This window comes from Lampetra planeri, chromosome 75 (genome assembly GCF_965212315.1).
Source record: "Lampetra planeri chromosome 75, kcLamPlan1.2.h2, whole genome shotgun sequence".
Classification (NCBI taxonomy): Eukaryota; Metazoa; Chordata; class Hyperoartia; order Petromyzontiformes; family Petromyzontidae; genus Lampetra; species Lampetra planeri.
The window spans coordinates 968,910-995,235 of record NC_136180.1 but is presented as its reverse complement, the minus strand read 5'-3'; the positions used below and the strand labels follow the sequence as shown (position 1 = coordinate 995,235).

The window sequence follows — 26,326 nt, the reverse complement described above, 5'->3', positions numbered from 1 at the left end:
GCACTCGCCTCCACGTCGAATAACCACGTTACCAATGCGCACCCGTATCTGAAACGTAGCGAACGTACGCGCACTCACGCACACAGCTCCCCACGGCACTCACTCACCACTGAACACTCACGTTGTGATCGTGCACCTGTATCATACACGTAGTGAACACACGCGCACCCACACGCGCAGCTCCGCGCAGCGCTCACTCAGGTGGCGAACCACTGTGTACACAGCACCACACACGTTCACACCTCTCAACGAGATCACACGAGGCCACGATCAGCTATTAATGATGTATTGTCTGCTACCTGGGACTTGTTGTTAAATCAGTCTGAATCGACGAGGCAGGCCTACGCTGATACCTTTATGCCTATACCCGATTTATCTGCTTATGATCCTAATTCACCTTCTTACTCACAGTTAGGTGCCCACGGCGGTCCGTTGATCCCGTACTCGCAGCGTACCTCGATGCGTCGCACGGACGTCCGGGTCGCTGGGCTGGAGAGCGTCTCGTGGCCTGATCCTGGAGCAAGAGAGCCCGATCTCCCCTTTGCACCCCCTTTTTATCCTTCCTACATCAAAGGGACGCTGCTCCGAGCGTGGTGGCGGCTCCCTCCCAGTTTTTCTTTAACAATGGGCGCGTGCCCGTCAGCGCGCGTGCGGCGGTTCCGGGTGCCCTTGCTATGCTAATCAGATGCGCTCCGTGTGTGGCGTTAATTCTAATTAATCCCTTTCTCATGCATGGCGCCTTGGTCATGCACATTATGCAGCGGCGTCCATCACAACGGCCTGCTGTGGAAGTTAAGCGCGGAGCCTCCGCATGTCTCCACCACCTGCCCCATCAATTGCGCACTATGCGCCCGAGTCGCCTCTCTGATTATTTGCAATTCCAGCCCTATCCTTTAACTTCCCTAACAATGGCACCTACGCACTCGAGCCCGCTTTGGCACGCTAAACTATGCCGCCCCGTCCCTCCTCTGCCTGTCTCGTCGACCCGTGGGGGTGTGTGTGGGGGGATGCGTTTCAACCGCGGTGGGCGAATGCCCTTCGCCGCGACCATACCATCTTAAGGCCGGTCGCAGCGCCACGTTGCAAAGTAGCGTCGGGGGAGGTCGTTCAATTCCCTGGTCGCCGGAAACCGTGAAAGTTAATCCCGATAAGGGCTTCTCAGATAAAAACCGGTCGGTCAGGTGACCTCCCCTCGGAGCTCTATGCGGGGGGGGGGGGGAAATGCGTGCGGGTGTGTTCATGTGAGGTGAGGTGAGGGGGACGCGGGGTCGGCTCTGTCGCTTGGTGGTGGCGAGGTCGTAGATGGGGCGCCTGCTGAACGGCTTCGTGGCGGCGGCATCACACTTGGTTCACGAGCTCCTGTTGTTTCTCCCTCCCAGAGGTCTCACGCGATGCAGCAGCCTGCCCATGACTCTGCTCACACTCCCGGCCTCTCTACACCTCATACTTTGTGAGGTTGACTTAACAACAAACAACTCTTCCAGCCTATAGCTTGAACAATATTTCATCCACACTCGGTATTGGTGTATAACTCAAATCTCCACTTGGGAAAGTAGCTTTATGCCACCATGGGCGTTTTGCCAACAATTCCCTGACACCTCTAGCTAAGTACGGTATTATATAGAAATTACCATCGCAGAACAATAGCATGAGGAATACTGTATACGATCTCTTGCTAAAATAAATGTATGAACAATTTTCCTCAACCATGGAACTTATCACACCTCTTAGTACAACTGTAATGGGTTCCGGATACACTTGTAGAGGTAACTTCTTTCTTACAATACTACACTCCAACAGTCCTGATACTCTGTTACAGCCTAGGGACACAGCCTAGGGACACACCCTAGGGACACAGCCTAGGGACACAGCCTACTCTGGCTACGCTCTCGGGTCCTCCAGCTATAATTACCCTAGGGGAGGCTACCTGACCTCACCCAGCCAAGGTGCGGGTCTAGACTCTGGCTTCCTCGGAACTCGCCCTTACAAGGATGTAGAGTCGGGAGTCCCAGAGTCCCACCACTGGCCCGCACAGCGTCCTGGCCCTTAGAAGGACTAGCGGGGCGAGGGGGTCCAGGGTCCTAAGCTGGCTGGTATTGGGTCTTGAGCTGCGACTGGTCCCGATCGGCAGGGGAGGTCCCCTTTTATGCCCCTTTGCCCATCGAGGGGTGGCGTTGCGTGGGATTGTAGATCCCCCACAGCCCCCCCCCCCTTGGGGGTACGGGGCACCCTTGCAGATGGACCTCGTCTACCACTGCCGGTAAGCGTGGCCCATCTACGGCACGACATTACCCCCCTCTACGTAGCCTCCAGCCAACCCGGCTGTCAAAAATACAATGGTACAATAAAATGTGTTAACCAGCAGAATGAGTGTATGCGTGTGTCAATGACTGAATGGATGGACCAAAAAAATTAGAAGAAAGCGTATCTCCCCCTCCTGTGGTCACGCATAAAAAACCCCAGGCCACCAATGCAGAACGACACTGTATAAACACCTATATGCAGGACGAACGCACGCCCCAACCGCCCACTATACATGATGGCAAGGTGAGTGGCGGCGAGTTGGGACAAGAGTTTGTGGGCGGGGGTCATGAAAATCGTTTGAGTTTGGAGCGAGTCCGAGTGGCAGGTCCATTGGCCGCGACGGAGGCGGGAGGGGACCGATGACCCACTGTTGCGCTTGTGTCCTGGGTCGCTGATCCCGTGGGCAAGCTTGTTCCCGCTGGGTCGGCCGTGGCGGGCTTCACTCCAGAGGCACCTGAGGGCGGGACAGCGGGACCTGCCCGAGAGTTAGAACCAGCATCGTCGCGGCGCGGCTCGTCCGACATGTCGCACTCTCAGCCCCCGAGAAGTGAAGGAGGTGTGTAGGGTTGAATGTAAGATTTTAGGCGTGATGGGTGCACGAACCAACGGTGCTTGCCATGCTGGATCCTGACACACTGCGGGCGGAGAACGTGAATAATAACAACCGGGCTTCTCCAAGGCTTAAGCAGTTTTAAGGAAGTAGCCAATGGTACCTGCGGGCAGTGGAGCCAGGCGCAGTCCCCTTCTGCCCAAACGTGGTGGGGGACGTGCGGAGGTTCCACAACCGCTCGTTGGTAAGCTGACGGGCTTCCGAATTATTTTGAGCAGCCTCCCGGGCATCCACGAGACGACGCACATTCACACGGATGTGGTCGGCAATCTTAGCCCTAGGTGCGGGCTGTTTAATGCGCAATTGTACGTCGATTGGGGGGCAAACCTCCCTACCATACATAAGGTAGAATGGCGAGTACCCCGTGGCAGCATGGGGCGCCATTCTATAGGCGGCCAAGACACCAGGTATGTGGAGATCCCAATCAGTCTGTGACTCAGACACCTGGTGGCTTAGCATGGAGGTAACTGTCCTATGTAATCGCTCGACCATACCGTCAGTCTGGGGGTTATATGGCGAGGTGCGAATTGTGTGTGTCCCTAGCAGGTTGCACACATCTCGCAACAGGGTGGAAGAGAAATGTTTCCCTTGGTCGGTCAGCAGCCGTTCGGGAGCACCCTTATCCAGGACGTAGCCCTGGAAAAAGGCCTCCGTAATGGCTACAGCAGACTGGTGAGGGAGTGGCCAGGCCATGGCTCATCGGGTAAAATATTCCACCCCAACCAAAAGGTACTTATTACCCCAAGGAGTAGCGAGAAACGGACCCAAAATATCCAATGCGACGATCTCATTGACCCGGGAAACCTTAATGAATTGGAACGGCGGGCAAGATGGCCTAGAAGGTGGTTTCCGTCATGCACCTTCGGTGCAACCTTGTACAAGGTCAGCCACATCGTTTGCCATGCCTGGTCAGAAAAATTCCAATTGGATTTTATCTAGTAATTTCTGAACGCCCAAGTGCAAGAGGCGATTGTGGGTTTCCCCCACAAGCCGCCCTCGCAGGGAGGTGGGCACCACCAACGTGTGGGATTGGGACCCCCCATCCCAATGCATAAGGACGCCTTCCCAGATGACAAATGATACGGGGCCCCCCTGTCCCCTGTGACCCTCGGCATCCCTAATGCGGCGTCTCAATTTAAGGAGGGAGACGTCTTCCATCTGAAGACGTCCCCAGTCGTCCAACCCAAGGCCCAGCAACGCGTCCTGCGGAACTTGCGTGGAGGGAGCCCCGTGGTCCCCGATCCCATCTCTGGCCACGGCCACAAGGGATGGGGGCGGTACCCCGTCAGGCTGCCTACAACGCCCTGCACCCAGAAAACAAGCACAGCGCTCGTCGGTCGGCAGTCGTGACAACCCGTCGGCGTTCCCGTGTTGAATCCCCTTGCTGGTAAATGACAGAGAACGCAAAGTCCTGGAGGATCTCGAGCCAACGCGAGAGCTGTCCAGATGGTTGGTCCACTCGCAAGGCGTATTGTAGTGCTGCGTGGTCAGAGTGTACTGTGAAATGCCTGCCATACAGGTAGGGTCTGTACTGCTTTATGAAAAAAACGATTGCAAGCAATTTGCGGCGTGTCACGCAGTAACGTTGCTCTGCTGGCGACAGCACCCTGCTGCCTTAGGTGATGACGTGCTCCAATCCATTGCCAATTTGCGACAGCACCCCTCCAATTCCGGTGTTGCTGGAGTCTGTATTCAGAACGAACGGAGCGGTAAAATCTGGATAAGACAGGGTAGGAGCATTGACCAGTGCTTTTCGGATAGCATTGAACGAGGCCTGTTCTAACTCCCCCCAATGGAATTTTATGCCTTTGGCCATTCATGCGTGGAGGGGCTTCGCGATGGATGCGAATCCCGCAACAAATCGGCGATAATATGAGGCGAAGCCAATAAAACTCCGCACCTCCCCAACAGAGATAGGAGTTGGCCATGAGCACACGCAATTTGTCTTTTCCGGGTCCGTGGCAATGCCCGAGCGGCTGACAATATGGCCCAAGTAACGAACCGAATCCCTCATGAGGTGGCACTTTTGCCATTTGAATTTGAGGTTAGCCGCCCGCATTTTAAGAAAAACTGCCTTCAACCGCGTGAGGTGTTCATCAAAAGTTTTGCTGGACAGGATGACATCGTCGAGGTAGATTACGAAAGAATCCCACTGGAGCCCAGCGAGGACCAGCTTCATCAGGTGATGGAACGTCGCCGTGGCCGAGTGAAGACCCATAGGAAGCCTGTTGAATTGGAACAGTCCCTGCGGTGTGCAAAAGGCCGTCTTTGGTTTGGATGCATCATCAAGGAGTAGCTGCCAAAACCCTGAAAGGAGATCCAAGGTGGAGAAGTAGTGCGCACCTGCTAATTCATCGAGCGACTCATCCATCGTGAGAAACGGGTAGGCGTCGGCCACAGAAATCGTATTAAGTTTCCTTGAAGTCGACGCAAAAGTGGAAGCTCCCATCGTGCTTCTTAACAAGAACGATCGGCGCCCCCCATGGGCTATTTGATGGCGCAATTACATCGGCCGCCAATATATCATTGATGGCCACCCGTACATGTTCCTTCTCAGCCGGGCTCAACCGGAATGGGTTTTGACGAATTGGAGCGGCATCACCCGTGTCAATGTGGTGGCTAAGCAATTTAGTACAGCCAATGTCGAATTTGCCTTGACTGAAAACGTCGGCGAAATTGCTCAGCAGCGTGCGTAATTTAGCATGCTGTAATGGTGACAAATCGGCAGAAGTAGAACAAAGCGCGTCGAGCCATCCTGTGTCAAGACCTGGCTTGGCAACAGAAGAGGACTCGCCCCCTACGTGACTCACGATCACATCTCCTGACGGGGCTGGCGTCGCATGAGCAAGCACCATTCCCTGAGGGATAACGGCCGTTTCCAATCCCCCATTAAGAACCTGGATTAAGGGGTCGTGGTCGATTCGCACGAGTGTTTGTGCACACACGAGGTCCGACACCCGCTCAGCTGAAAGCGAAGGCCCGATCACAGCACCCTCCATGAACGCGTCATAGTCAAGGGGTTTCGAAACTGGAGGGGAACCAACATCTGAGACCCGGGAGGAATGTGAGTTGTACAGGCCGCCAACGCCTGCACCGTCATAGATGCGGAGTGCAACTGAGTGGGTGTGGGCAGGAAGGCTATTCGTCGGCCGGAGGGGAGCTCAATACACCCCTTGTTAATGAGAATTTTAATGGGCATCTTCCCCAAGAAATCCGTTCCGAGGAGGCACGGAACGGCGAGGGTTGATGAGACCAAAATGGGCCCAACTAATTGGACGTCAGCAATGCGGATCTGGGCATTGATCCGTCCCGTGATGCCCAACGAACCCCCATTTGTGGCAAACCATGGCACAGCAACTGGCTGCAAGTGACAACATGTATCGGGTAAAATGTTATAAATTATGTCTGAATTGATGGTCGCCGATGCACCCGTGTCGACCAACATACGAACATCAACCCCCTCGATCGAGCCCACTATGGCACAGGAACCTGCCACCGCGGCAACAACCCTATGGGTCAACTCGGACCATTGACCTAGTCCGAGCGCCCGGTCGCTCAATGATGGGCCTGAATCCCCCTCCTCCGAAGCATGACCCCCCTGTTTGGTGTGAGGGTGCGTGCTTGGTGTAAGCGGGGGCCAAGAGTGCGAGGTGTCGCGACTTGCCTGGGTATGCCGAGGATCCGGTGGTGAGCGAGGTGCCGGGGTCGGAGGTCCTGAAGTCCGGCGTCGGGGGACCCGGCAGCCGGACACCACATGGCCCCGAAGGCCACAGTTGTGGCAGATGATGGATGCCTCGTCCTAGTGTGAGGTTGGCCGGTCCCACTGGTGGTGATCCCGCTGGGATCGCCAGTTGGACGATCCGCGACTTCCTGTTGCCATGAAGGCCGGATGAGGCACCGAATGCTTGTGCATCAGGTGGGCCTGCGCAGGTGGCGACAGTTGTGTCCCCCTCGCACTGGAGATGTGCTTGGATGCACCAGGCAGCATGTAGCAACGTGAAGTCGTCGTCGTCGGCTGCCGGAATGGTAACTCGAAGCTCGCGGGCTCAGCTCAGGAGCTTCTGCAGCACAAGTGACTCCACAGCGTCTTCATCCATGCGAGGGTAGGCAACCCGCGCCATGGCCAGCAGTGCAATGCGGTACCCCAGCGCCGACTCGGAGGCCTTCTTCTTCCTTGCATCGAAGCGGTGACGTGCTTCGGACGGGGGTCCGTAAATCAGCCGCATCTGATGAAGGGAATCCGTCAGCGTGGCTTGCTTCGGCCGTGGCACCGCAAGGAGTGCGGCGAGGGACGTCGTCGTCAAGCATGGCCGGGAGGGCATGGATCGCCTCAGCCACTGACCAGCCGGACGTCTCTATATGAGAGACAAACCAGCGTTCGAACGCCGCCCACTCACCTCCAGCTGCAGAAAACGCCTTGAGTTCTGGCAGGCGTTGCTGGACGTGAGCCCCACGTTCGTTGCCTGGCGACACGGTTGAAGCCGGCTCCTCGTCCCCAGTGCTTACCGAGTTGTCAGCTGGTGGTGAGGGTCGCAGCGCTGATGACGCGGCATTGTTTGGTTGGACCCCGCTGGGCCCGGAAGTGACGTAGCTCCTAGCGGTCATGGCTCCCCAGGCGAAAGTGACGTCAATCCCAGCGGCCACTACTTCCCCGGCGGAAGTATCTCCCACATTTGTGGCGGAGCCGGCAGCGGCGGCGTGCTGGTGCGGCCACTTCGCCGTTTCTCTACCTCCCGCCATCGCCTGTGAGCGACGCATGTCGTTCAGGATGAAGACGGTGGCGTGGAGCAGCTCCGTGAGACGAAGCAGCGTTTCCTCCTTTGCTGCTCCCGACGCTGGAGGAGGGATGGCCGGTGGAGCGGACGGCTGCTCAGCAGGCAGTGCGGCGTCATTGTCGGCCGGAGTTGGCTGCCCCGTCGCCACTTGCTCATCGACATTGCCATCAAGACTGAAGGTACGTGGCTTACTTCTTGTCTCCATGGCCACTCCTGACATTTGTAGAGGTAACTTCTTTCTTACGATACCACACTCCAACAGTCCTGATACTCTGTTACAGCCTCGGGACACAACCTAGGGACACAGCCTAGGGACACAGCCTAGGGACACAGCTTAGGGACACAGCCTAGGGACACAGGCTAGGGACACAGCCTAGGGACACAGCCTAGGGACACAACCTAGGGACACAGCCTAGGGACACAGCCTAGGGACACAGCCTACTCTGGCTAGGTTCTCGGGTTCTCCGGCTACAATTACCCTAGGAGAGGCCCAGCCAATGGTGCGGGTCAAGACTCTGGCTTCCTCGGAACTCGCCCTTACAAGGACATAGAGCCGGGAGTCTCAGAGTCCCACCACTGGCCCGCACAGCGTCCTGGCCCTTACAAGGACAAGTGGGGCGAGGGGGTCCAGGGTCATAAGTTGGCTGGTCTTGGGTCTTGAGCTGCGACTGGTCCCGATCGGCTGGGGAGGTCCCCTTTCAAGCCCCTTTGCCCATCGAGGGGTGCAGATTCCACGCAGCCCCCCCCCCCCCCCCGTTGGTGGCGCCGAGAGGATTAGCTGTCTGGGGTCCCCATCGAGGTGTGGCATTGTGTGGGATCGTAGAAAACCCGCAGCCCCCCCCTCCCCCTTCGCGGTACGGGGCACCCTCATCTACCACTGCTGGTAAGCGTGGCCCATCTACGGCACTACGCAACTTATCGAAGTCCTTGACTCTGCAAATTACAAAAAATGTTTTTAAAAAACATAAAAGAAAACTTCCAACGATACTCAGTTTGCATTATTACTATTAACATTCCTTCCCTTTATTAATGCTACCCCTACCCCCTCCCTTTGATGCTGCTAATCCTGCATAATGCATGGGCATAATATGACTTTGAAAACCCCCCGCCCACCTCCTACGCATTTCACAAGTAGCACTAGTCGCATTCCTGCATTTCGCATAAATATGCTAAATTCATCTTGATATGCAGATTCTTTTATCAAGGCGCATTTCCCCCCCCCCCCCCTTCCAACCCAGCTTAAATAGACGCTCCAAGCGTGGTGGTGTTTCATTTAGACGCTGTCGCCTCGACAGACCTGGTTTTCACCTGAGGACGGCTGCTTGTGTTGTGGCCGAAACGTGGTGAGAATTATTTTATTATGTTTTATTTTTATTATTTTATTACTTCCCTTCTACGTGACTTTACCGAAAGAACCAAGAAGATGAACTCGACTATATTTCTAGCCGCAAATCCCGAGTCTGCCTCTGCAAGACTGGTTTGTATGATTTTGTGTGATGTTTATATAATAATCCTTAGCTTAGTTAATTAGTTTCCGAAGACACATTAAGGCCCGAAGCTTCTTCCTCCTTTGAACACGTGGTGCATCCATTGGGTCAGCCTGAGTTCATCCCTGGTTTTGGCTCAGCAGACATCCTGGCACCTGATAGCCTAACCCCTATTATACTCCTTCCGGAAGTCATCCCAAGACTTTTGTGAACACAGACCAACTTAATTGTCTATTGTCATGTCTGTCTTCTCATACGAGTTAGCCCCTAGATGTGGTGTTTGTTTATGTGTGCCTTAGAACGTCTGTTTCATTGTGAAACGGCCTTCATCTCTATCTGCGTGGCCATGTGCTTGTTTGTCCCCTCTCCTATTGAGCCTGGTTTTCTGAGTTCAATACGAACTTCCATAATTAAATACTTTATATTAAGTTCGCTTGCTTGCTTGCGTGCTTGCTTGCTTGCGTGCTTGCTTGCTTGCTTGCTTACGACCGTGCAAATCTTTCGGTCGTTTTTTAACCCACTTCCCGTGATCCAATCGAGCTGACATTTTCCACACAGACTCGTTGTGCGAGACAATTCATGTTCGTGAAAAAAAATTCCCAAAATTTTAAGGCAAAAAAAATGTATTTTACATATATTCAAATATAACTCATTCATGGCTTTGGCTGAACGTCACAGTATAAGAGCCCAGAGCGTAACCCCTCCAGAGGCCGTGGCGGAGTAGCGCAGTTGGTAGCGCCCTCGCTTCCCATGCCAAAGGTCGCGGGATCGATCCCCGCGTCCTCCACAGGCGAATATATTTTTAAATCCTTTATATTAAGTTCGCTGCCACGCATATAAAGGATTTATAGTGAAAAACTTTGTTTTTACGGGTTAATTTTTTCATTATCAAATTAATATGCTTAACCCAGACCTCACGGGAATTATATATGTGTAATGTAGGAACTTGGCGGGAGACGACCTTACGGGTAGCACACTCTTTATTTAACACCAACTTATATTACACGGGTGGCTAACTCCAGCCTTAACCCACAGGGTAACCCCGGCTACACCCACACGGGCTCTTACGCCCCGTAGCCTCTCGGAACACACCCAGCCGGGGTGTCCGTCTCGACTCTGGGTCCCACAGTCTCGGCCCACATGGACGTCAGACTACGGGTCCCACAGTCTCGCCTCCGAGCCACACAGGGCCCCGGTCCTGACAAGGACAGCGGGACTAGGGGTCTCAGGGCCTACCCCTTGAACTCCGTCTTCGGTCTTCGACTGGTTAACAACTCCCCGAGTGCTCCCGCACGTCCCCCTTTATAGTCCTTCATGCGGACGTCGCTGAGAGCACCCACTCCAGTTGACCAATCACTGCGCGCTGCCCACGATCCTCTTTCCCACCTTGTGTCAGCGCGCACAACCACGCACCCCGCGCCGCCCCGTACTCTCTCCCTCTCGGCGCGCGCGTCAACACCACGCCTACATCGCGTGCCCAACCCCGCACCCCGCGCCGCCCCGTGATCTCTCACTGCGGGCGCGCGTCAACACCACCACTACATCACCCCCTACCACATAGCTCGCAGCCGACCCGGCTGCTACAAAAAACTTTTATTACCCCCCCCCATGTGTGCCCCGTAACACAAGCAACAACAACAACAACAACACAACAAGAACAATATGTACAACGCGGCGAGCGACAACAATAAAGTATATGCAAAAAAATGACTCGTGCAGCGTCTCTTCATTTCCGAGCGCCCCTTGAACGGGACATTCCACCGGGCAGAAGGGGGACGCGGCGGCGAGCTCGGGTTTTTTTTTTTCTTCTCTTTCGTTTTTTTTTCATGAAAAGTGTTGTGTCTTAGCACGAGTCCGTCTGGCCGGTCCGTCGTACGGCACCAGACGCGGTTGACCGTTCGTTGGTGCCGGCAGTCCAGGAAGGCACGTGGCAGGCATCGGAGATCCGCGCGTGCCGCGGGGTTCCGGTTCCCGACGGTCAACAGCCGTCAGGTCCGCGACACCTGGGAGTGGGTCAGGTAGAGACACGTGAGGATCAGCCTGCGACACATCCCTCCCCGAGTCGACGGCCACATCACACGCTCGGTCGTTACGGCACAAAGGGAGGCCATGCGGTGCCGCGAAGGGTTTCAGCCGGGAGGGGTGTACGTACCAACGGCGTTTTTCCCATTTAATCTGGATACTCTGGGGTCGTGCAACACACACGATTTCCACCGGTCCCCTCCATGGTCTCAACAATTTAGGGGACGTAGCCAACGGTGCATGTGGACAGTGCAGCCAGGCCTTATCGCCTGGTTTCCAATCGTGCGTATGCACCTTTCGTGCATGCAATCTTTCGTTAGCGATCTGGCGAGACCTCAAATTCAACCTCGCAGCTTCTCGCGCTTCAGCCAGTTTGGCGATATTAAATTTGATGTGGTCGGCCAATTTAGATTTCGCACGTGGCTGGGAAATCCCCAGTTGGACATCCATGGCCGGATCGGCCTCCCGCCCATACATGAGAAAAAATGGGGAAAACCCCGTCGCCGCATGAGGGGCCATTCGATAGGCCGCGAGTACCCCAGGTACCTGTAAGTCCCAATCAACTTGATCGTTGCAGACCTGTTGGCACAGCATAGAAGTAATCGTCCTGTTCAGACATTCAACCATTCCATCAGTCTGCGGGTGGTACGGGGAGGTACGCACTTTCTTTGTACCCAACAGGTCGCACACCTCGCGCAACAAAAAGCTCGAAAAATTTTTCCCTTGGTCCGTCAGCAAGCGTTCGGGGGCGCCTTTGTCCAAAACATAGCCCTGGACAAAGGCGTCCGCCACAGCCGCAGCCGACTGGTTGGCGAGTGGCCATGCCATGGGCCATCGGGTGAAGTATTCTACGCCAACCAGCAGGTACTTATTACCCCTAGGTGTAGCGGGAAAGGGCCCCAAGATGTCGAGCGCAACCAGTTCGTTCGTGCGCGAAACCTGAATGGATTGTAGCAGTGGATTAGCCGCTATTGGTGGCGGTTTCCTTTGGGCGCACCCCACACATCCCTTAAGGATGTTTGCCACGTCGTTGCCCATACCCGGCCAATAATAGTCCCGTTGGATTAGGGCGAGCATTTTGTGAAATCCCAAATGCATGAGTCGTTCGTGAGCAGCCAGAACGACCTTACCCCGCATAGCAAATGGCACAACGAGCGCATGACGCCGAGACATATTGTCCCACTTCATCAGGAGGCCCTGTCTGACCACCCAGGAACCGACCCGCGATTCCCCCCCCCCCCGGGAGCGTCAGCCTTCCGACGCAGCGTGAGTAGGGAGCTGTCGGCCATTTGGAGACGGCCCCACTCGATAAGAGGCAACGCTAGTAACGAGTCCCTCCCCGTGGGCGCGGCGGCCGCGTCGACCCCCGGAGCGTCAGTGGCGGTGAGCAAAACTTCCGCGGGGACGGCGACAGGAGGTTTACACCGCGCCGATCTCAGAAGACATGCACATTCCGAGCGAGGCGGCAATCGCGACAAGGCATCCGCATTCGAATGCCGCAATCCCTTACGGTAAATCGTCGTGAATTGGTAGTCTTGGAGGACCTCCAGCCATCGGGACAATTGGCAGGAGGGTTGCGCCACCCGCATAGCTTATTGGAGAGCCGCGTGGTCCGTACGGACAGTAAAATGACGGCCGTAGAGATACGGCCTGAATTGCTGTATAAAAAAAACGATCGCTAGCAATTCACGAAGTGTTACACAGTAGCGTTGTTCCGCAGGTGACAAAACTCTGCTACCGTAGGCGACCACCCGTTCGACCCCCCCGACCACCTGTGAGAGCACTCCCCCGATACCCGTGTTACTGGCATCCGTGTCAAGCAGGAACGGTTGCGTGAAATCGGGGTAACACAAGGGGGGAGCCCGCACCAAGGCGTCTCGGAGGGAGCAGAACGCAGCCTCCTCTTCCGGCCCCCAGTGAAATCTTACTCCTTTAGCCGTCAAAGCGTGTAGGGGCCTGGCTATGGTGGCAAAATGTTCGACAAAACGGCGGTAGTAGGAGGCGAATCCTATGAAGCTGCGGACTTCAGTGACTGAGGTTGGCGTTGGCCATGAGCTGACGCAGTGCGTCTTAGCAGGGTCCGTAGAGATCCCTGAACGGCCAACGATATGCCCCAAGTACCTGACCGATTCCCAAAGCAGGTAACATTTTGCCAGTTTCAATTTTAATTTAGCGGAACGCATCCTGAGGAACACCGCTCTCAGTCGCTGGAGGTGCTCCTCGAAAGTCCGGCTGAAAACGATGATATCATCGAGGTAAATCAAACAGGTGTCCCATTGGAGTCCTGACAAAACCAATTCCATGAGCCTCTGGAACGTGGCGGGAGCGGAATGTAAGCCCATGGGCAATCGATTGAATTCAAATAGGCCTCCCGGTGTCCGGAAAGCGGTCTTTGGTTTCGATTCATCATCGAGGGGCAATTGCCAAAATCCCGAAAGCAGGTCAAGCGTCGAAAAAAACTGTGCTCCCGCCAAGGCATCCAGCGACTCATCCATCCTGGGGAGTGGATACGCGTCGGCCATTGAGATTTTGTTTAGGCGGCGGAAATCCACACAGAACCGCAAGGAGCCGTCCTGTTTTTTTAACAAGGACGATGGGAGCACCCCACGGACTGGAAGAGGGCGAAATGATGTCGGCCGCCAACATGTCATTAACAGCCGACTGCACATGCTCCTTCTCGGCTGGGCTGAGCCGGAAGGGATTCTGCCGAATAGGGGCCGCGTCACCCGTCGCTATGTGGTGGCGCGACAGGTCCGTGCAGCCAATATCGTACTTGTGTCTGCTAAACACGTCAGCGAATTCGAGTAGCAAGCCCCTCAACGCTCCCAACTGCACACTAGACAAGTTACTAGACCCAGCACACAACGAGTCCAACCACTCCGTCCCCTCCTCAACTGGAGGATGCGTATCGAGGCCAGAATCCACGTGTGCAACGAGCTGTTCATCGACGAGTAGTGGCGCCGCGTGAGCCAGAACCGTGCCCTGTGTAATTATGGCTGGCCGCGACCCCGTATTCAGAACCATAACGCACGGCTCACTGTCCGCCCGCACCATGGTCTGAGCTACCGCTAAGTCGAGGCCCCCAACAGCTCTGTTTGACGGCCCCAACAGAACACCCTGTTCCCCCGCATCCACCCCGAGGGGTTTTCTCAATCGAAGGGGTACCAATATTTGCGATCCCGGGGGCACCCGTACAGTCTGAGTTGCCAGTGCCTGAACCGTCGCACAAACCGTGCGTATTTTTGTAGGACTCGTCAAAAATGCAACCCGCCGTCCCGATGGAAGCTCAATGCAGGCCTGATCGATGAGAATTTTAATGGGCATTTTAGCGAGAAAGTCCGTACCCAGTAAACAAGGAACTGCCAGAGATGATGATACTAAAATAGGACCCGCAAATTTGATATCGCCAATACAAATAGTCGCCCGAATCTGTCCGATGATTCCCAAAGATCCCCCGTTCGCCGCGTAAAATGGTACCTCCACCGGCAAAAGGAGTCGACATTGGACGGGAAGGATGTTATAAATAAGGTCCGAAATGATAGTGGCTGACGCACCCGTGTCCACCAGCACCCGGACCTCAACCCCGTCAATAAAACCCGTTACCACGGACGACCCGGCCGACGCAGCCACTATCCTGTGGGCCAATTCGGACCATTCGACTGCTTTCGGGCCGTGTACGAACTCCCCTCGCCGAACCGAATCCCCGGTACCCATACGCGGTCCCCCCACCGCGAAGTGGCGACCCGAGTGTGCCGTGTATGTGGACCGAGCGTGTGGGGTGCCGCGACTTGCCGGGGTTAGCTGGGACGACTTGGGGCCTTGGTCGTCGTCCGGACGTGGTCCCGTGGCGCGCTGACGCGGAGCCCGGCACCCGGACGCGACGTGACCCCGAAGGCCGCAGTTGTAACACATGACGAGGGACGTCGTGGGTATAGGTTGCTCCAGCTTGCGGGACGAACGTGTGGGCGAACGACCTCCCGATCTCCACTCCCCCGGTCTCGACACGGTGAAGGTCTCCTCCCGAGCCGTAGCAGTCTGAGGCTCGGCGACCTTCGCGGCAGGTGCCGCGATCCCCGCTGACGCACAGACGACCGTCCGCTTGCGCTTGAGGACCTCGTGTGCGTGAATACTTGTAGCAATCCCCAAGGAGCAGATGTCCATTTCGTCCGCCGTATTGATGGGGACTCCCAGGTCGTGAGCCAACGCCAGCAGCTGCTCCGTCACCATGGCGTCCTTCCCCTCCTTGTCCATGCGGGGAAAAGCGGCGTCCGCCAGGGCGAGCAGCGCCGTGCGATAGGCGAGCATAGTTTCTCCCACCATCTTGCGCCGTTCGTAGAACTGGTGGTGACAGGTGGAGGGCGGCCCGAACATCTTAGCCATTAGATGTAGCGCTGCCTGTAGCGTTGAGCGGGACGACCTTGGGGCGGATGTGAAGGCCGCAAGCGCATCGTCGTCGAGCGTCGCTGGCAGCACGCATAGGGCAGTGCTGTCGGACCACCCCGACATTTCTTGATGTGCGAGGAACCTTCGTTGGAAGGCCCCCCAATCGCCCCCGTCCGCCTTGAACGCCGTCAGCGCGGGCAGTCGTTGCTGGAAGACCTGGTCGTCGTCCTCCGAAGAATGCTTTTCCCGCGCACGCTGTGGTTGATGAAAATGTCGGCTCCGTCGGCAGGCGCATGGTGGAGAGCTCTGGCGCGCGCCGATGACGCGGGCTGTGCAGAGTGGAGGTCTCCGACCACGTGGTGTCCACGCTTCCCGCCAACCGATGGTGGGCCTTCAAAAATGGCGCCAAATTCAAAACTTTCGGCGCGAAGCGCATTCTGGCGGGATCCCTCCGGCCACGCTCCTTCCTCCAACCTCGTAGTCGTCCTCCCGCCTGCTGAAATGGTGATTTCTGCCAAAATTGAAGCAGCGGCGAGCAGCAACTCCGCCAGGCGGGAGTGTGCATCCTGTAGGCTGGTGTCGGAGGCGAGTGGAGCGTCGGCCATCGCCGCGAAGTGCTGCATTGGCGGCAACTCCTCGTCCTCGCCTTCCGAGGTTTGTGGCTTTGGTACGCCGTCGTCTTCCCGATCACGCTCGTGGGTACGGGTAGTCTTCCTAGTATCCATCCTTTTGAAGACAGGTTTACTTCTGACGCCAGTTGTAATGTAGGAACTTGGCGGGAGACGACCTTACGGGTAGCACACTCTTTATTTAACAACAAATTATATTACACGGGTGGCTAACTCCAGCCTTAACCCACAGGGTAACCCCGGCTACACCCACACGGGCTCTTACGCCCCATAGCCTCTCGGAACACACCCAGCCGGGGTGTCCGTCTCGACTCTGGGTCCCACAGTCTCGCCCACATGGACGTCAGACTACGGGTCCCACAGTCTCGCCACCAAGCCACACAGGGCCCCGGTCCTGACAAGGACAGTGGGACTAGGGGTCTCAGGGCCTACCCCTTGAACTCCGTCTTCGGTCTTCGACTGGTTAACAACTCCCCGAGTGCTCCCACGCGTCCCCCTTTATAGTCCTTCATGCGGACGCCGCTGAGAGCACCCACCCCAGTTGACCAATCACTGCGCGCTGCCCACGATCCTCTTTCCCACCTTGTGTCAGCGCGCACAACCACGCACCCCGCGCCGCCCCGTGCTCTCTCACTGCGGGCGCGCGTCAACACCACCACTACATATGGATAAGTGGATGTTAATAAAACATTCAATTCGTCAAATTCAAAACCTCCTGACTCTTTGCTGTATTGTAATGTAACAATATATCCTATTATTAGATTGGCATGTAGTACCACAATGTTTGCGATATTTCATGTGCGGTGGTTCTCATTTTTAAATCCTTTATATTAAGTTCACTTGCTTGCTTGCTTGCTTACGACCATGCAAATCTTTCGGTCGTTTTTTAACCCACTTCCCGTGATCCAATCGAGCTGACATTTTGCACACAGACTCGCTGTGCGTGACAATTAATTTTCGTGAAAAAAAATTTCCACAATTTTACACTGTTTAGGGAAAAATAAATAAATATTTATTTACCAATTGCTTAATGGTGGCAGACAATCATCTGACCCATAGGTGGCAGCCATCTCAAGCCAGAGGATGAGAGGACTCTAGCCGCCCCGATGCCATGCATATAAAGGATTTACAGTGAAAAACTTTGTTTTTACGGGTTAATATTTTAACGTTTTAACTTTCTCGGCACAAAGGTTTGTTAATTCAGACAGTCTTTGAAACGGCAAGGGACATTCTTGTCTGTTTGCCCTTTATTTGCCCTCGGATGGGCAGTGGTTTATGGTGTTTTTGCATCCGTCATCCTTTCCATATCCTGTTCTGTTCTGTCCTTTGGAGATGCTGATGCCAGACCCCATCTATAAATTTCCGTCTCAGAAATGTTTCTGGGTCACTCCTTGCCCAAGCAAGGGTTATCCATCCTCAGCTCTGCTGATTCTTATCATGCAAATTATGTTTCCCGATCCAATTATAGTGTTGTATGGCACCATCATCTGATGTTTTTCCGACTTTCGGTATATCTACAAGGAGCTATGACACTCAAAATAAACAATATCACTCAAAATTGAATTTGTGGACATTGGTAAGAAAAAGTGTAAACCATTTGCAATTTGCATGTAGATATTTGGTGGCAGAATCTTCGCCTAAACAGAGAATTCAGGGGGATTGGTGTCCGTTTCAGATTTACAGCTATGATGCACTTTCTGTTACTTAGTTGTGCATCTCACCATGTTGTGTACATGCACCTGGACCAGACTAAAGGGCATTGCCTCTGCCACTGAGTATATAAGTGAGAGGGCGGCAGTTCGCAGCACATCAGCTGAGGCGTCCCAGGTTGTTCCTGCAAGTGTTGTTAGCAGGGCGATTGTTTATTTGGTGGAGCCTTGAAGGTCTATCCATAATTATTCCTATATATCTTGAACTTGGGTCATAGCACACTGGGCTACACATAAGGGAACATCAAGGGTGGTGGCATCTGCTGTGTGTTTGTTGAGGAGGAAATTGCTTGTATGTGGATTTGTAAAGATTTATTTTAAGTCTCGAGCAGTCAAAATATCCCTCCTGCGATCAACAATTAGAGGATTGAAAAAAATGTCGAAGTTTGTGCCCAGTGCAGCAAGGGTTATGGCATATGTGCCTCGGAGCTTGCGAGATAATGGACATGACAGTCTGTCTTGGCTATGACAATATATAATTGATAATAATATAAAGTGAAGTCAATGGTATAAAGCAAGATGGCAACTTCAGAAATGATGGTCCCTTCCATCATATCTAACAATAATCGTATCCGCTAATATGGTTATCACAACATTCTCACCTCTGATTAGCACGGTTGGCTATGTCTGGTGAAAAAGAAGTTCAACATATGTACATACGAGGCATCAAAATAGCTTGCTTCTCCTTCGTATGCCAATTTATTTTTTATCGAAACTATTATTCCTGTACAAAGCACAAATTCAGCCACAGTTGGAATCGTTTTGACATGTGGGGTGGAGCACTCGGTTCCCTTTTGGAACATTGGTCATATGCTCAAAAACAATAATTTAAAATCACTATTAAGCATCTTCAGGAAAATAATAAATAATTCAGAATAACAATCCAGAGTTATGTTTTTTCTCAACAGATTCTTGCGAAGAACACAGCAAAATGTTGAGGCCAGTAAATGGAGGTCGCACTTTCAGGACTCACATTTTGAGCTGGACAAGAACTGGACAAGGGACGGAGAAGTCTGGAAGTCTGTGGCGTGGAGAGAGGAGTGTCAGAACCTTGCGGAGAAACCCAGCGGGGCTCACAATGGGAGTAAGACTCCTGCTCATGGTGAGGACGACCACTCACATTGTCTCAGTCAATTGTCAGTTAAAGGATTAATGGTTTGCTGAGGTCCTGGGTTCGAATCCAGGTTTCAGCCAACTGCGGTTAAACCGGATCCTCAAGCCCAGTCACCAAAGACTTATATTGATATCTGTATTAATATATCGAGATTCTTATTGGTTCTTTCGGTAAAGTCACGTAGAAGGAAAATAATAAAATAATAAAAATACAACATAATTAAATAATTCTCACGACGTTTCGGCCACAACGCAAGCAGCCGTCTTCAGGTGGAGAACAGGTCTGTCGAGAGACAGAGTCTGAATGGCACGCCCCAGGCTTGGAGCGACTATTTATGCTGGGATGGAGGGGCGAAGAGCGTCTTGACAAAATAATTTGCATATGCACGACATTTCGATTGCTAGGATAGCAGGGAGATTTGATAGCCTGCAATGTCCGGAGGCTGTACGTCCTTAGAATAGGAGCTAAGCGTGAGTGTGGAGCTGTACAAGGTCCCGAGGCTGTACCTCCTCAGGGTAACGGGTGAGGGGACCGTATACCCCTTTGTGTGATAGGGACTGTGTATTAAGACAATAAACAGTGTGTGCCATAAAGAAGTTTAGAAGTCCGTCCTATACAACACTACACGTGTATAACCTCTTACCACGGCAACTCTCTCTCCCACTTCAGCAAAAAATAAATCACGACGTTTCGATTGCAACACAAGCAATCATTATCAGGTGGAAAAATCACAGCAACATTTTTTTTTTTACCGAAAGAACCAAAGAGTATAGATTCCTGCAGTCACGAAAGCTTCAAATCTAGATTGAGTTTATCGCAGTTAAGTCTGATCGTCAGGTCTCAAGTTACTAATAAGAAAATATATACACATCCTTGATTGGATAATTGAGTAATTTCAGGCATTTTTTTTTATTTGGCAAATTTGGATTGTGACACGGAATACAATTGTAGTGGTTTAACACGCGCCAAGGGGGGTAATTGTAAACACGTGCGGGTTGGGAACAGTGGGGTCGTATCGGGACATGCTGGTGTTGCTGGGGGACAACGGGAGAGACGGAGACGGCCCGTTACGCAAATTATGGATGCAGGGCAGTGATTGACCAGTTAATGTTGTCAGGGACAGGGTGGCGCCTTCAAGTCTGGGAATGGGGACAGGTGGCGGCGGGGGCTGGGGGCGCGGGGCATTGGGGGGACGCCAGTTAATTAATTGGAAATTAATAGGGACGGGGATAAATACGGGAGCGTCAGAGTGAGACGGGGAGTTGTGCTGGGAGCTGGACGGAGACAGGTCGGAGCAGAAGAAGAAGATACGATAAGAAGTATAGAATAGCGGTAGAGTAGAAGAAGTATAGGGTAGCAGTGGAGTAGAAGAAGAAGTATAGGGTAGCAGTAGAGACGGAGACTAGGAAGATACGAGAGGTAGAATAGGGTAGTGGTGGAGCAAGGGAAGAAGAGGTGATGAGAGGACGGATAAGCTTGCAGTGGAACGGGAACGAGAGAGACAGTCGGAGTGAGACGGAGAAGCCGAGCGAGAGAGCGACGGCTGGAGTGGGATGGAGAAGCAGAGGGGAGTCGGGAGAGACGGAGAGAGAGCGGGAGGAACCGAGCGAGGCCGGCAGAGCCTAGCGAGCGGAGAACGCATTGGAGAATGGTGGCGAAATGTGCTGAGTTGGATTAAATAAGGTGACGACAGAAAAGGAAGAAGTTGTCCGCTTAAAGTTCAGCACTACACAATGGCCGACTCACACCGTATGTAGCCAACCGAGCTAATTGAAGGTGCGAATGTCAGGGCATCTTGAATGACCACTGAGTGAAGCAGACGGCACATAATTATGGTTCATTTAGCTGGGTCTTATTGCTGATCAGTTCCTCCCCCTGATTGCCCAACCTCTCCGTATGGATCCGTTCTGTAGATCTCTTTACTGCACAAGTTGTCTCTTGCCAAGGAGTGTGGTGATGGATTCTACAAATCACAACGAGGCATCTGTTGTGAGTTGTGCCCTGCAGGTAATCCCACACGGACATGTCCATCCAGGCTCATAACACGTCTCTACCCTCGTCCTTGGACAACTTCCCACGGCTTTGCGGACCACAGGTTGAGAAGCGTTCCTCGTCCCCTACTCCTGTGTGAAACAAACAGCGTGGTACCCAGGTGCCTGTTTTCTGGCCAGGTTAACCCACTACAGATGCAGGAAGGAAATCCAATGGAAGTTTATATTCCAAGTGGCCCCACTATGGTTTAATTTGTAATAAAGAAAAAACACAGCCATTTGCTTGGAGTTCATGATTTGTTCCTAAAAGGACCGTGTTTAAAGTTTGTTGTCTCTATCTGCCAAAGAATCGGTTCCTGGTTGAACGTATAGTCCAACTCCCATTTCAAAGTGAAGGCTTATCTCTTGCCTGCTCACACTGCTTTGTCCTCCAGGGACGTACAAGGTGATCGACTGCATTGCTGATAAAATGAGAGCGGTGTGTGATCTATGTCCTGAGGGCAGCTTCATGAACAGTCAACCATGAGGAGAAGTGTGCACAGTGCAGCAGCTGCGGAGCAGGTAAATGACAGCACAGCAAGTAGGTTACTGCCATATCTGCATTGCGTGTTTTTGAGATTCATCTCTTTGTATGCATCATATTCCAATTGTGCCATCAGCATCTTGTAATAAGGCAGATAAGTTATATTTGGAGTGTACAGTGAGAAAACAAAATAGGATATCAAACAGACCAGGATCTGTCGTAATTAATAATGTCCTGCTAATGACACTATCGGGAATGTGCCTGATCTCATCATATATCACAAGCCTAACAAGTTTCAGGCTGGAAAGTGTTTGAATTGGCGTCAACCATGTGTAGTAGAGTTAACTACTCGATGTTCACAAGCTGTGAGAGCTGATCGTTAACAAGGTTTTCCCGCTCAAACTAACGGTCAGGGTCTCACAAGCTGTGAGAGCAGACCGTAAACAAGTTCTTCCCGCGCGACCAAACGGTCAGGGTCAGATAGGGTGAATTGAGATCCAAAAGCAGATTAGGAACGACCAATCGCAGGGTTCCACAAGGTGGCCGGGGATTGGACAACCCGGCCATGAACAAGTATAAAGCCAGAGCGCTGAGAGCTCTGAGGGAGTTCGACTACACGAAGACCCAAGACGGCGGAAGAAGCCTAGGACCCTGGACCAAGCCCTCCAGCCCTTATAAGGGCTAGGGTTCAGTGTAACCAGTGGTCGGGGAGACATCCCCTAGGTCCAGTCAGAGGACACTGAAAGAGCGGGATATTAAGTAGCCTGTAGGGTGCGGAGGCTTGTACCTTCTGAGTGTAACGGGTGAGGGGACCGTATACCCCTCAGTGCATAGGGACTGTGTTCATAAGACAAATAAAGGTGTGTGCTACAAAAGACGTTGAAGAGTCCATCTGTACAACACTACATTTGGCGTCAGAAGATGGAAACAAGACGAACGAACCGCACGCGAAGTCCCGACGACGCAAGCTCCGACTCACCCATGGGTGCTGAGGGCAGCGCTGAAGACGCTGGCGTGTCGCCAGCCGCCCCACCACCAGCAGTGCAGCCGATCGCCGCGAGCGACGGCATCCAGGCTGCTCACGCCCATCTCGCCCAGCTGCTGCGTGCTGCAGCAGCCATCCTGGAATAAATTACCCTGGGGGCTGCGGGCGGAGAAGAGCGGCCGACAGCGAACGTTCCCGCCATCGCAAACCCGGAAGAGGTCGACCTTCCCGCCGATGGGTCACGTGGTTCCGCCGGAGGCGGAAGCCACGTACATGCTGGGACCTTTGGGGGCCAATCACGGCACACCGCGTCATCAGAACATGACGCAGCCTCTGCAGGACCCTCCAGCAACACCGCGTCATCACAGCTGCGACGCCGTACAGTACATGTTGTCGACCTAGCCATCGCCGCGTTTGGAACCGAGTCCGACCTTGATGAAGACGACGACACAGCTGCTCTACAGCACGACTGCCTGTCTTTCGTGAGTTCTCGTCCACAGGGGGCGACTGGGTGGCATTTCAGCGTCGCTTCCTCAGCCACCAGGAGATGGTGGGCTGGTCAGATGCACAAGCCCTTCGTGCGCTGCCAGCCACTTTGGACGACGACTCTCTCGCTGCACTCATCTCCATTCCCAAGCGACAAAGAGCGACACTACAAGCAGCACTTCGGCGGCTGTCCGATGTATACGGACCTCCTTCCGCCACGCGCCACCAATTCTACGAGAGACGATGCAGGCCGAAAGAATCACCATTGGCGTTTCGCACCGCGCTACTCGCCATGGCAAAAGCAGCTTACCCCCGCATGGACGAGGAGGCTATCGACGCACTCGTCCTACAAAAGCTGATGGAGATGGCGAGAGGACATGTGCTCACTGTGAGCTGGCTGGAGCATTCATGCTCACTTAATGCTGGACCAGGACGAGACCATCACTGCATCGGCTACGACATCGGTGCCTGCCAGCAGGGACGACGCTCGCTCTCCTGATCGAGTCTTCTCGACGTTCAGCGCGACGCCCCAGCGATCACCGGATCGCACCAGTCGCCGCGACGACCGGAAGTGGGGACGGCCCTTCTCCCGCGGCGACGCAACGTGTTTCAACTGTGGCCGCCGAGGCCACTTCTCTCCCGACTGCCGTGCACCTCGCCGCCGCTCCGCTGGATCCCAAGACCGGGACTACAGAGCTTCCAGAGCAGCGCAGCATAACCAGGCAAGTCGCGGCATCCCTCACGCTCGGTCCTTATACACACCACAACACACCATTGACTCCGCTCAGAACACGGCGTATGACGCGCGGCGTTTGGCCGACTTTTCGAGACCACTACGACCCGGCCAGTGGTTAGAGCTGGCCCATAGAGTGGTTGCAGCGATGGCGGGTTCCTCGGTGGTCGTTGGTTTGATGGAGGGGGTAGAGGTGCGCGTGCTTATTGATACCGGTGCATCGGCCACTATCATCTCCGAGTTGATTTACAATATACTGCCCGTGCGATGTCGATCATTGGAAAAGGTTTCCGTTCCGTTTTTCGCCGCAAATGGAAGTTCCCTGGGGATTCTCTGGCAAATTCGGGCGCAAATTGCCATTGGCGATATTAAATTGGCCGGCCCTGTTTTTGTGTCTTCTTCCCTTGCGGTGCCGTACCTTCTGGGAACTGATTTTCTTGCCAAAATGCCCATTAAAATCCTTATCGATCAGGGATGTATTGAACTTCCCTCGGGCCGCCGGATGGCATTTTTACCCGCGGCCACGCAGTTACGGACGGAAAATGCTTCCGTACAGGCTTTTGCGGCTTGCGCTGTACGCATTCCGCCAGGGGCACAAATGCTCGTACCCTTACGGTTAAAGAAACCGCTCGCTCCCACCGCCTCGGTAAATGGCATTTTATTGGGACCCTCCAACACAGCAGTTAACAACCTTTCATTGGTGGCCGCACAGACTCTTGTAGCGGGCGACAGGGAGCCATTTATACAAGTTTTGAATGTCGGTCTGCCAGACACCGTCATTCCACAGGGGACAGTGCTCGCTCACGCGACAGTGGCGCCCCTGGGAACCGGGGTTGTCGGACACGTAGCGAACAGTCAGCAGCCTTGTCCTCATAACGTTGATGAGGGATGGATTGACGCTCTCTGCGCGGATGCCGGCGATTTATCCGGGTCACAGCAGAGTAAATTGCGGGCTCTTTTGCAGGAATTCTCGGATGTGTTCAGCAAATCACAATTTGATATTGGCTGCACCAAGCTGCTGCGTCACCATATTGATACCGGTGACGCTGCCCCTATCCGCCAAACCCCGTTTCGGCTCAGCCCTGTGGAGAAACAGCATGTTAAATGGGCAGTTGATGACATGCTGGCGGCTGATATCATTTCTCCTTCAAACAGCCCCTGGAGTGCTCCAATAGTGCTGGTCAAAAAGCACGACGGCAGTCTTCGATTCTGTGTAGATTTTCGGCGCTTAAATAAAATTTCCGTAGCTGACGCATATCCTCTTCCACGTATGGATGAGTCATTGGATGCTCTGGCAGGGGCGCGTTATTTTTCCACTTTGGACCTTCTGTCAGGGTTTTGGCAACTCCCCCTCGACGAAGCGTCAACGCCAAAGACTGCTTTTCGGACACCACAGGGCCTTTTCGAGTTTAATAGATTGCCCATGGGGCTCCACTCGGCCCCAGCGACGTTTCAGAGGCTCATGGAGCTGGTCCTCGCTGGGCTCCAGTGGGACTCATGCCTTATTTATCTTGATGACGTTATTGTCTTGAACGGTTGCGCGCGCTGTCTTCGAAAAGATGCGAGATGCGAACCTCAAATTCAAACCACAGAAGTGCCACCTTCTGCGTGAGTCTGTGCGCTATCTAGGCCACATAGTCAGCCGCTCGGGTATTTCCACAGACCCTGAAAAGACTAAATGGGTCAGCCAATGGCCTACCCCCACCTCTGCAGGGATGTTCGCAGTTTTATCGGGTTCGCGTCGTACTACCGATGCTTTGTGGCTGGTTTCGCTACAATCGCCAAGCCACTACACGCTCTTACAGCGAAAGGGGTAGAATTTCATTGGGGAGACGTGGAACAGGCCGCATTTGACTCCTTACGGAATGCTCTAGTAGCAGCACCGCCCCTGGCTTACCCCGATTTCGCAAAACCATTTATTCTGGACACCGATGCCAGTAACACCGGGATTGGCGGGGTGCTGTCCCAAATCGTTGATGGCGTTGAGAGGGTGGTTGCCTATGGAAGCAGGGTTTTGTCCCCTGCAGAGCAACGTTATTGCGTAACCCGACGTGAGCTGCTGGCCATTGTTTACTTTATACAACAATACAGGCCATACCTGTACGGTCAACGATTTACTGTGCGCTCCGATCACTCTGCGTTACAATACGCTTTGTGCATTTGTAATGTAGTAACTCGGCGGGAGACGACTTCACGGGTAGCACACTCTTTTATTGAACCAACTGTATTTACACGGGTGACCAACACCCACTTAGCTACACGGGTGACCAACACCCACTTAGCTACTCGGGCGACTAACGCCACTTAGCTACCCGGGCGACTAACGCCCACTTAGCTACTCGACTATCTACTCGGGCGACTAACGCCACTTAGCTACTCGGGTGACTAACGCCACTTAGCTACTCGGGCGACTAACGCCCACTTAGCTACTCGGGCGACTAACGCCACTTAGCTACTCGGGCGACTAACGCCCACTTAGCTACCCGGGCGACTAACGCCCACTTAGCTACTCGACTATCTACTCGGGCGACTAACGCCACTTAGCTACCCGGCGACTAACGCCCCGTAGCCTCTC

General features: G+C 53.8%; 1 protein-coding gene across 3 annotated transcripts in view; it reads left to right on the top strand.

Moving 5' to 3' along the window:
• Positions 1 to 26,326, top strand: part of LOC144737930 (uncharacterized) — a 98,816-nt gene that overhangs the window by 15,330 nt on the left and 57,160 nt on the right. For all 3 annotated transcript variants that reach the window (XM_078620820.1, XM_078620822.1, XM_078620821.1), the window contains exons 2-4: positions 18,828 to 19,021; positions 20,947 to 21,040; positions 21,459 to 21,585. The gene's annotated coding sequence lies outside the window, so the exon portion shown is untranslated. The remainder of the gene's footprint in view (positions 1 to 18,827; positions 19,022 to 20,946; positions 21,041 to 21,458; positions 21,586 to 26,326) is intronic.